Source organism: Penaeus vannamei, chromosome 23 (genome assembly GCF_042767895.1).
Source record: "Penaeus vannamei isolate JL-2024 chromosome 23, ASM4276789v1, whole genome shotgun sequence".
In the NCBI taxonomy this organism is placed as follows: domain Eukaryota; kingdom Metazoa; phylum Arthropoda; class Malacostraca; order Decapoda; family Penaeidae; genus Penaeus; species Penaeus vannamei.
The window spans coordinates 10,704,443-10,714,442 of record NC_091571.1 but is presented as its reverse complement, the minus strand read 5'-3'; the positions used below and the strand labels follow the sequence as shown (position 1 = coordinate 10,714,442).

The 10,000-nt window shown below is 45.6% G+C and overlaps 1 protein-coding gene across 2 annotated transcripts in view; it reads right to left on the bottom strand.

Moving 5' to 3' along the window:
• LOC113817895 (serine/arginine repetitive matrix protein 2) overlaps positions 1–10,000 on the bottom strand; it is a 288,790-nt gene that overhangs the window by 235,760 nt on the left and 43,030 nt on the right. The window contains exon 1 of one of the 2 annotated variants that reach the window (XM_070137662.1): positions 7,585–8,078. The exons of the other annotated variant lie outside the window; for it this stretch is intronic. The gene's annotated coding sequence lies outside the window, so the exon portion shown is untranslated. Of the gene's footprint in view, positions 1–7,584; positions 8,079–10,000 lie in introns of those variants that run through there. 2 annotated transcript variants of the gene reach the window in all.

Below are 10,000 nucleotides of genomic sequence, written 5' to 3'. Positions count from 1 at the left end.
AGACAGATAGAGAAAAAGAGAGAGAAACAGAGACAACGAGAGACAGGGAAGAGAGAAGATACACAAGAGAGACGAGACAGCAATGAGGAAAGACAAAAGAAACAAGACAAGAAAAACGGAGACAGACAGACAGACAAACAGACAGACAGAGAGAAAGGACGGCATATGGAGAGAACAGAATCCACAAACCTCCGCCATAACACGCAGCCATAAAGAAATGAGTCAGGGCGATAAAATGAACAGCAAGAATAACAATAACCCCCCCCCCCTCCCCGCGAGATCAGAGGGCCAGTAGCCACGCCTGGGGTAGCGAGCTGGCATCATCCGCGGGCATGAGACGCATCTGGCATCGCAGGGAGATGTCGCAGATGATGATGCTGGCGATGCTCCTACACTCCCTCAAGCTCCTCATGACTGCCGGGCTGATGTGTTGCACGTCGCTCTCACGCTGCTCGTCGCTCCCTCTCTCCCTCTCTCCCTCGCTCCCTATCTCCCCCTCCCTCCGCACTTCTTCCTTCCTTCCTTTCTTCCGTCCAACCTTCATATTCTCCCTCCTGTCCCCTTTCGTACACTCGGCCCTTCCCTCCTACTAACTCGTCCTTCTCTCCCTCCCTCCCTATCTCCCTCTCCCTCCGCACTTCCTTCTTCTTCCTTCCTAACTTCCTTCCTATCTTCCTTCCTTTCTTCTATCCATCCTTCCTACTCTCCCTCCTGTCCCCTTTCGTCCACTCGACCCTTTTCTCTCCTACTAACTCTACTCGTCCCTACCTCCCTCCCTCTCGCCCTCCTTTTCCTCTCCCCTCCATTCGTCCTTTCTTTCCCCCTGCCACTATATCGCCATTTCCTCCATTCCTTCCACTCTTCCTTCCCCTCGACTCATCCCTACCCTCCCTCCCCCCCTCCTTCCCTCTTCTTCCCTTCCTCCCACACTCATAATGGTTCATCCAACATTCTACTGCACTCTACAGTACACGCAGACAAGGAACAGGAGAGAGAGAATGATGAATGTTGTGAACAGTCAAAAGAAGAACGTAAAATCAGCAACCGTGAACATGGGGGGGGGGGGGTGAGACATAGGAAAAAAGAAAGAAAAAAAATTAAGGGAATAATGGAGAATATGGTCTTCCCCTATGCCCTTTTATCTGCTTCCTTCCTCATTTTCTTTATTTATCTATTTTCTCAGTCTCCCATTTTCTGTTTCCCTTTTACTTGCCCTTTCTGTTTCCCATATTTTCTGTCAACCATCCCAATTCCTCTGTCTCCCTTTCCCTCTCATATTTTCTCTCTTCCCATTTTACTCTCCTTTACTTCACCATGCCATTCCCTGACCAAACTTCGTACGCATGCGAAGCGACACTTACTGCGATGATGGAAATCAACATAATCAACATTTATCAGAAAACGATAACCAAAATATCTACAGTGACCTTATTTTGAAAATGAACAATAACAACAAGTAACCTTATTTTGAAAATTAGCAACAATAATAATAACAGTAACAACAACAACAATGATAATAATAACAATAATAATAATAATAATAATAATAATAATAATAATAATAATAATAATAATAATAATAATAATAATAATAATAATAATAATAATAACAACAACAACAATAATAATAGTAATTATAATAAGAAGAAGATACTAATAATAATAACAATAACTATACTAACAACAATGATGATAACAATAATTGCAACAACAATACACCACCACCAACAATAACAATAGCAATAACAATATCACCAAGTAAACTAACCAAGTAAGCGTATCAAAACATACTCAGCAAGTAACAATGGGGATACGAAGCTACAAATAGTCTACAAAGTACCAAGACATCTATACTTAAACAGCTGACCCAGATTCGATTCGACGCGGAGCCGACTGGCCCTGCGATTGCTCAAAGAGGAACCGAAATGTCACCCTGCCCTTTCCGCCTTCGAGACGCCAAGGGAGAGGAAAGGGGAATAGGAAGAAAAAAAAACGTGGAAGAAAAAAAAAGAGATGAATTTCAATGCCGTTGCTTTAATCATGTCAACAACAACAGTAAAGGTCAGTCTGAATAGGGAAAAATGTGCAAGAAGAAAAATCTGAATTTTAATATTCTTCTCTTCCGTTGCTTTAATCACAACAGCAACAAGTAAAATTCAATCTGAATAGGAAATATGTGGAAGGAAATAAATGAATTACAATATTCTTCTCTTCCGTTGCTTTAATCACAACAACAGTAAAAATCCATCTGAATAGGAAAAATGTAGAAGTAAAAAAAAAAAAAAAAAAAAATTTCAATAGTATTCTTTACCGTTTCTTAACCACAACAAGAGTGAAAATCAATAGGAATAGAACAAAAAAATGTGGAAGAAAAAAAGAAGAATTTTTATATCCTTCTCTGCCGTTGCCTTGATCACAACAGTAAAACTCAGTCTAAGTAAAGAAACACCGTCGATGATAATGACAGATGATAGTGATACCAATCATAACAATATCACTATTGTCATAAAACAATAATAACACACATGAAAACACACATCTGCATCAACCAGAATTCACATCACTTCAAACCCAGAAAAAAATAAACAAATAAACGAACACTTAGTAATTACAACAAAATCTAAATCATCAGCATCACCAAGAACCAGCCCCCCCCTCCCCCCCGCGCCCCCCTCACCGAAAAAAGCTACCGCCGCGAGAACGAATTCAGTTCCGTAACGGGGTTACCGGCGCAGTCCGCTGCCCGGATCGAAACACGTACTTCCGACGTAACGGGAACGTAATTGCAGGCGCTGGCGGTGAAAAACGATGATGCAGAACACTGGCGCTAATGGATAAACAGGTGATAATGAATAAACAAAAATCATATGTCAACAATTACAGGAAAGATAGACAAAATTTTTAATATTTCCTATATTATCGGAGGATCTACGAAAATCAATGACAGCAATACACAGCATAACGAAAACAATTTACACAATATGCAATATACAGCAAAATGAACGGCCAACAAGTAATGCAACGATAGAAAAATATATTAACAATCAGAAACAGAAAACGATCACCGACTGATTCAGAAAAAAGTCAAAGAAAAAAAAATAGATCTCACCACCCGAGACAGTAAGAGGAAATCACAGCACAGTGACATTGCAAATCGTGCCGTCTCGCCCCTACCCTCCCCCTTCCCCTCCATTTCCTCCTGACCCTCTCTTCCTCCCCCTCCTCCTCCCCCACTCCTCGTCTTCCTCTCTTCTCCTCCTCCTTCTCCCCCACCCCTCGTCCTCCTCTTTTCCTTCTCTTTCTCCCCCACCCCTCGTCCTCTTCTCTTCTATTCCTCCCTCTCCCCCATCCCTCGTCCTCCCTCTCTTCTCCCTATCCTCCTTCCCCCTATGACCCTCTCTTTTCATCCATCCCTCTTCCTCCTTTCGTCCCTTTCCCCCAGTCCTCCTCCCTCTTCTTCTTCCCTTCTTCTCCTCCCTCTCCTCCTCTTCTTCCCCACTCTCTTCTCCCTCTCCTCCTCTTCTCCCCCACCTCCTCTTCTCCCTCTCCCTCCTTTTCCCATTTCCTTCCTCCTCCTCCTCTTCCTCCTCCTTTTCCCTCCTTCCCTCCCTTCCCCTTCCAATCTACAAGCCCCTCTCCCTGCCCCATGCCCCGTCTTGGCCTGTCTTGACACTCCCGCATGAATAGCACTGCCCCCCCCCTCCCCCCTCCCCCATACCCCTTTCTCATTGAGAGCCACAAATTTGAGAGAGAGAGAAAAAAAACAGGCCGTTTCCTCTAGAGAAAGATTTTTTTTAGAACAAAAATATAAAAATAAATATAAGTGCAAGCGCATGAAAAATTATAGCAGAAACGAATTAAAAAAAAAGCATCAGTGGAACGGAAGCATACCTCACTCCATGTAAACTTTGAAAACTGATCAATGTGGATGAAGAGCCGGACGCGAAGAAGTATGAAAATAGATGACCGGTTAAGTCCATATGGCACGGCGGAAAGAGCGGCGTGTAAAAAATTTAGAGGAAAGAGGAAATGAGAATAAAGATGAAGGTGAGGGTGAGCATGGGCAGTAACAAGGTGAGACATGAGTGACGTTGATTTAAGAGGAGCCACATCTGGCACCGTGGCATCGGCAGCACGTGTTGTGGACAGGAGCCAGACGCACGCGCGCGCACGCGCAACCACATATACTGTACTGTAAATACATTCACACTTCATTTGTCTGTGTATGCGTGTGTGTATGTATATGTGTATGTACGTGTGCATGTGTATGTGCGTATGTGTATGCGCAGGCGTACATGCGTGTGTGTGTGCGTGAAAAAGAGAGAGAGAGAGAGAGAGAGAGAGAGAGAGAGAGAGAGAGAGAGAGAGAGAGAGAGAGAGAGAGAGAGAGAGAGAGAGAGAGAGAGAGAGAGAGAGAAGAGAGAGAGAGAGAGAGAGAGAGACAGACAGACAGAGAGAGAGAGAGAGAGAGAGACAGACAGACAGAGAGACAGAGAGAGAGAGAGAGATTTAGAATGACAATGAATAAGAAAAAAAGAGAGAGATTCAAAATGAGAATGAAGAACAGAGAGAACGCGAGAGAGAAAAAAACAAAACAAAAACAAAGGCACGTACAAACAAACGTTCTCCAAGACAAACAGACACGCAGATCGTACCAAAGAGTATCCCAATCACTCCTCAAAGCGATCCATCTCGACAAACAAACAACCACGAAGCGAAGAAGTGTTCGGTGATGTTTTGCATTCCTAATTACCTGCTGACACTCCCCTTCGCCCGAGTTCTTGATAAAACACACAGCGTCACGTGAATGATTCGAGTCTCTAAAGTAAATAATTAAAAGAACGAAGCCCGGAGCGTGTCGGATCTCCAATCTTTTATCCTTAGTAAAAAAAAAAAATAACGAACAATATCGCATTCGTTATCATTAGCCGATCGTCAATCACCATTATGTTGGTCAATTACTAACAAGATTATCCACCATCCTACCATTATCTTTAATTATCAAAGTCAAAGCGAAAACTTATATGAATAATAAATCCGAAATATCGAACACGCAATGATACACACACAAAAAAAACGTAAAACCAGAATAGTGCACCGCGTGTGATAAAATGTGAAAGCGTCCGTTGACGTTAATAAAAAAAATCTAAAACTGTCTGATTTCATTTACCTCCATTACATTACTTCCATCTAGTCTCTCCTCTCGTCTTTCCTTCACATCTCTCTTTTGCAATTTAACCTCCAAAGCCTTCGCCCCCCTACGAATATACTCCAAAAATAATCCTAAATAAGAAAATAAAAACTAATAACAAATAAGAAAATAAAAATAACAAATACAATAATAATCAAGAAGAGACCCGCACGCAAGCCAGGTCTTCAAATCGAATCATTTCAAGCCTCGTGTCGCTATCTCTCCAGACTCGGTGCCGGAAGCATTTTAGTCCGTGTCGGCGAGTGTGTGTGTGTGTGTATTCCGGCGCGGCACTTGACACACTACACACTTAAAGAGTTTAAGGCACTTTGATACCGCGTAAATGGCTCGGGTGGGTGCGATTGGCTTGCTGACAGGGGGGAGAGGGGGATGGGGGAGAGGGGAGAGGGAGAAAAGGAGTAAGAGATGGGACGAGAGGAAAGAAAAGGTAAGGGAGGATTGGGGAAAGGGGGCGAGGGAGAAAAGGAGTTAGGGCTGAGAAGGCCGAGAGGGAAGTAAAGATAAGGAAGTATTGTGGGAAGGGGAAGGAGGATGTAGTGAGGATGAAGGGAGGAGTGTAGTCACAGGGAGTACAAGTAGAAGGGGAAGGATGGAGAGGAGGAGTTGGGGAGAAGGGATGGAGAAAAGGGGAGGTGGGGGAGGAAGTGGGAAGGGGGAGGTGGGGGAGGAAGTGGGAAGGGGAGGTGGGGAGGAGAAGGGAAGGGGAGGTGGGGGAGGATGGAGAGAGGGGAGGTGGGGAGGGATGGAGAGAAGGGGAGGTGGGGGAGGGATGGAGAGAAGGGGGAGGTGGGGGAGGAGATAGAGAAAAGGGGGAGGTGGGGGAGGGATGAAGAGAAGGGGGATGTGGGGGAGGGCTGGAGAGAAGGGAGAGGGATGGAGAGAAGGGGGAGGTGGGGGAGGAGATGGGTAGGGGGAGGTGGGGGATGAGAAGGGAAGGGCGAGGATGGGTAACTTTGGCACGCTTAGAAAGGGTGATTCATCACTGATTAACACGCGGAACCGGGCAATAATTTATGCTTATTAACAGTGATTTTTTGCAGCTACTTTTTCTTAGCTCTCGAAGCTACGTGTAAATTTCGCTCTTAACACACCTGGCCGCTTTTAAGTCGCGGACTCGAACGTCCCACTTGAAAACATGCATAAAAATCCTGAACATTCATTTAAAAGGTAAAAAAAAACTTTCCTGTGAATCACCATAAATGAATCATAAAGACATAAAAATAACATTTTTTATCCATTTAGCAACAATGTAAACTCCAATCCAGGTTCCCGAAATATTCACGCCATGCTCCACATGACACTCAGCATGGCCCGGGCAACGTTCATGTTGATTCATAAAAATGGTATTTTTGGAAAAGGTCCACAGTCGGACAAATTGCGTCATAGCCTCTAAAAATAAACAATAAAATCAGACATACGCCAAGATAAAGAAATATATTAGCAAAGAAGGCATTATCCAGAGACATGTATCATTTCAACTGACTGCTTTTATATCTTCTCGATTCATATATTTAACAAGCCATTCATTACATATATGATCGTAATGAGAACTTTAGCGTCACTGACAAGTACTTTACATCTATTATGCGTGACAAAGCATCCAAATACAACACTTCTACGTCATGCACTGAACAAGAGAAATTCTAGCCGTGAGTTTGCATGTATCGAAGTCTGCAGTCAGAGCTCTTCTCCTGCCCCCCACCCCTCCCCCCGTTCTTCAGGGGGGAAAGGGGGGTGAGGGGGCGATAAGTGGTCACGTGACTTTCGCCATACACATGCACATTGCACCCAATAGCGCTGTCATGACTCTAAATTGCTTCATCGCTTTCGTCGCCCAGAAAGCGTAAACATGGAGTGCCTCAGTGCCTCCATCCTCCTTCTCTTCGGCACTGAGACAAAACCGGAAGAGGCACTCTAAATGTAGGCCTATGACACATTTCTTCCTCTGCCTCATCTCTCAACGTCTTCACCTGGCGATAACATCGGAGAGCAGAGCCACTTCCAATTCTTCTCTCTTGCTTCACCCCTTCGCTTCCTTAATTTCCTCCTACGTCTACCCCTTCCTTTCTCTCCCCTTATGCCTGATTCTCTCCTTCCCTCTCCTCTTTTCCCCTCGTACCCCCCACCCCCAGCTTCCCTGCAGCCTCCTTCCCCTCAACGAGAGGCACTCAGAGATAAGAGCGAGAGCCTCCGACGTTCCTCCAAAACCGAGACTATAACATGTGAGAGAAAAGAGAGGGGAGTGAATGACCGCCTTCCTTCTCCCCTTCTCCCTCCTCCTCCCTCTCTCTCTCTCTCTCCCTCATCGCCTCCCCTCACTCTTGGCCCTCTCACACAGAGACAAGACACGCGTTCCTTCCCGTTTTACTTACCTAGAGATGAGGCCGCGACGCAGAGCTCCACGACCAGAACGACGACTGCTCAGCTATTGGACGAGACATCAATCTTTTTCGGAGTAAGCCCAGAACAAATGCACGTCTCCACGGTACACTTGGCACGTGTATAACTATAGACACTCACACACACACAACGACTATATTTCTACGACTGTCCCCACACTGTCCTTTACGCTCATTCGCACTCGAGTTTCGAGCCCCAACACGACACACGCGCCGCGACGACTTCGACGACGACCGCGCCGGAACTCAACGACCACGCGAGTATGCCGCACACACACACCCGCGACACGATGGATGAAAGGGTGGATGAAGAGACCGACGGATGGACGACGCAGCGAGGGAAAGCGAGGAGAGCACCAAGACGCGGTGACACGCTCGCCGAGATGGTGTGGCTTGGTGATCTCTCGCTGCGGGCGCCGCGCTCGCTAGCTGCTCGCGACACCGGAGACTGGCGCACACTGTGTGAGGGGAGGCTGCCGCGCCCACGGTGCCAGGAGAGGGCAGGGAGTGGGAGAGGAGGGGGAGGGGACGGGCGCGAGGGGAGAGAGAGAGAGAGAGGGAGAAAAGCGACCAACCCTCGAGAGACAGCGCCACCTCCACGACGCTGCCACACCTGACCGGGCGCATTCGACCACGCACGCACGCTCAGTCCAACTTTTCCGAAGACAGCTTTTTGTTTTGTTTTTTTTTCTCAATGCAAGACTCAACCTGGAATTCAAACATGATTTCAGAATAAACCTACAGCAGACTTCATAGACATAAATAGATCATCAATGATGTTCTCTTCAGAAGTAGGCCTAAACAACCTCTTACTCATCCACGTGGTATCACAAAGCCGACTCCAACAAAATCATTCAACTGCACCTTAAATAATCATATGCAATATAACCATAATAAAAAAAGGGAATAAATAACATAATAAACATATACCCCGTTAATACTGACGACAAGATGATCTAAAAATCAACTGAGAATTGCTGAAGTTCAACCAATCACATAAAAAGAATATTCAGAAACAGATCATAACCCAACAACAAATCAAATAAAACCTTATTATAAAAAACGCCTTTCCTGTTCCGTTTGAAATGGCGACTGTAATTACAACGATAAACTGTGTATAAATATATCTTTCCCTCCCTCTCTCCCTGCTTCTATGTTTCCACTTTCTCCCCTCATCTCTTACATTCTGAACTTTTCGCTGCTTCTTCATTCCTACCTTCTCTAATTTCAATCCTCTCTTCTCCATCTTTCATACATTCTCTTCTTTTCCGTCTTCTTTATTTTTCCTTACTATTCTCCATTTTTCTTCCTCCATTTCCCTACTTACTTCTCCATCTCTCCCGCTTCCGTTTTCATCTATTCTACCTTCTCATTCTCCCTTCCATCTCCCTGTTTCCCACATTCTGCTAAATATTTCCTCTCCTTCTTCCCCCACTTCCTTTTCTCCATCTTTTCCTCTTTCTGCTAAATCTTTCCTCCACTTCTCCACCTTTCCCACCTTCTCCCGCATCTTTCCCCCTCTTCTTCTCCAACTTTTCCCATCTTCTCTCACTTCCTCACCTTCCCCTGCATATTTCCCCATTCTCCATATTTCCCCCTTTCTCCTGCATCTTTCCACTCCTCCAACTTTCCCCTCTTTTTCTCCCTCTCTTCCCTCATATCGGCCTACACTAGACCTTTAACTCGTATGTGGTCAAATGCACCCACCTCTGAGGGGAGATAGTTTATTCCCCCAGCCTATACAGAGGGGAGTGGGGAGGGGAGGAGGGGGAGGAGTGAGAGGGAAAGGAGGGAAAGAAGCAGGGAGGGGAGGAGGGAGGGGAGCAGGAAGGGGAGAAGGGAGGGGAATAGGAAGGGGAGGAGGAAGGTAAACGGGAAAGAGGAGGAGGAAGATAAGCGGGAAAGGGAGGGGGTAACCGGAAAGAGGAGGAGGGAGGGGAGTGAGAAGGGAAGGAGGGAGGGGAGTGAGAAGGAAAGGAGGGAGGTAAGCGGGTAGAAGAGGAGGGAGGGAAGTGAGAAAGATGGGAGGGAGATGAGTGAGATGGGAAGGAGGGAGGGGAGTGAGAAGGGAGGGAGGGAGAGGAGTGAGAAGGGAGGGAGGGAGGGGAGTGAGAAAGGGAGGGAGGGAGGAGAGGGGGAGAATGGGGAATTCACACCCCATACCTTGTAGAATTCTTGTCTCGTTCTAAAGAAAATAAAAATAACTTTTCACACTTTGTAGAATGACAAATTAACAGGGAAGTGGCTGAGTCTAGAAACATAACATGTCTGTAAAGTACTAATCATCGCTAAATAACTAGGCCTACGTTTGAGCTAACTCTTATCTAGGTTAATTACTTGAAAAATTATCATTTCGAGACCAGATAAAGTGAAACACCATGAGATGAAG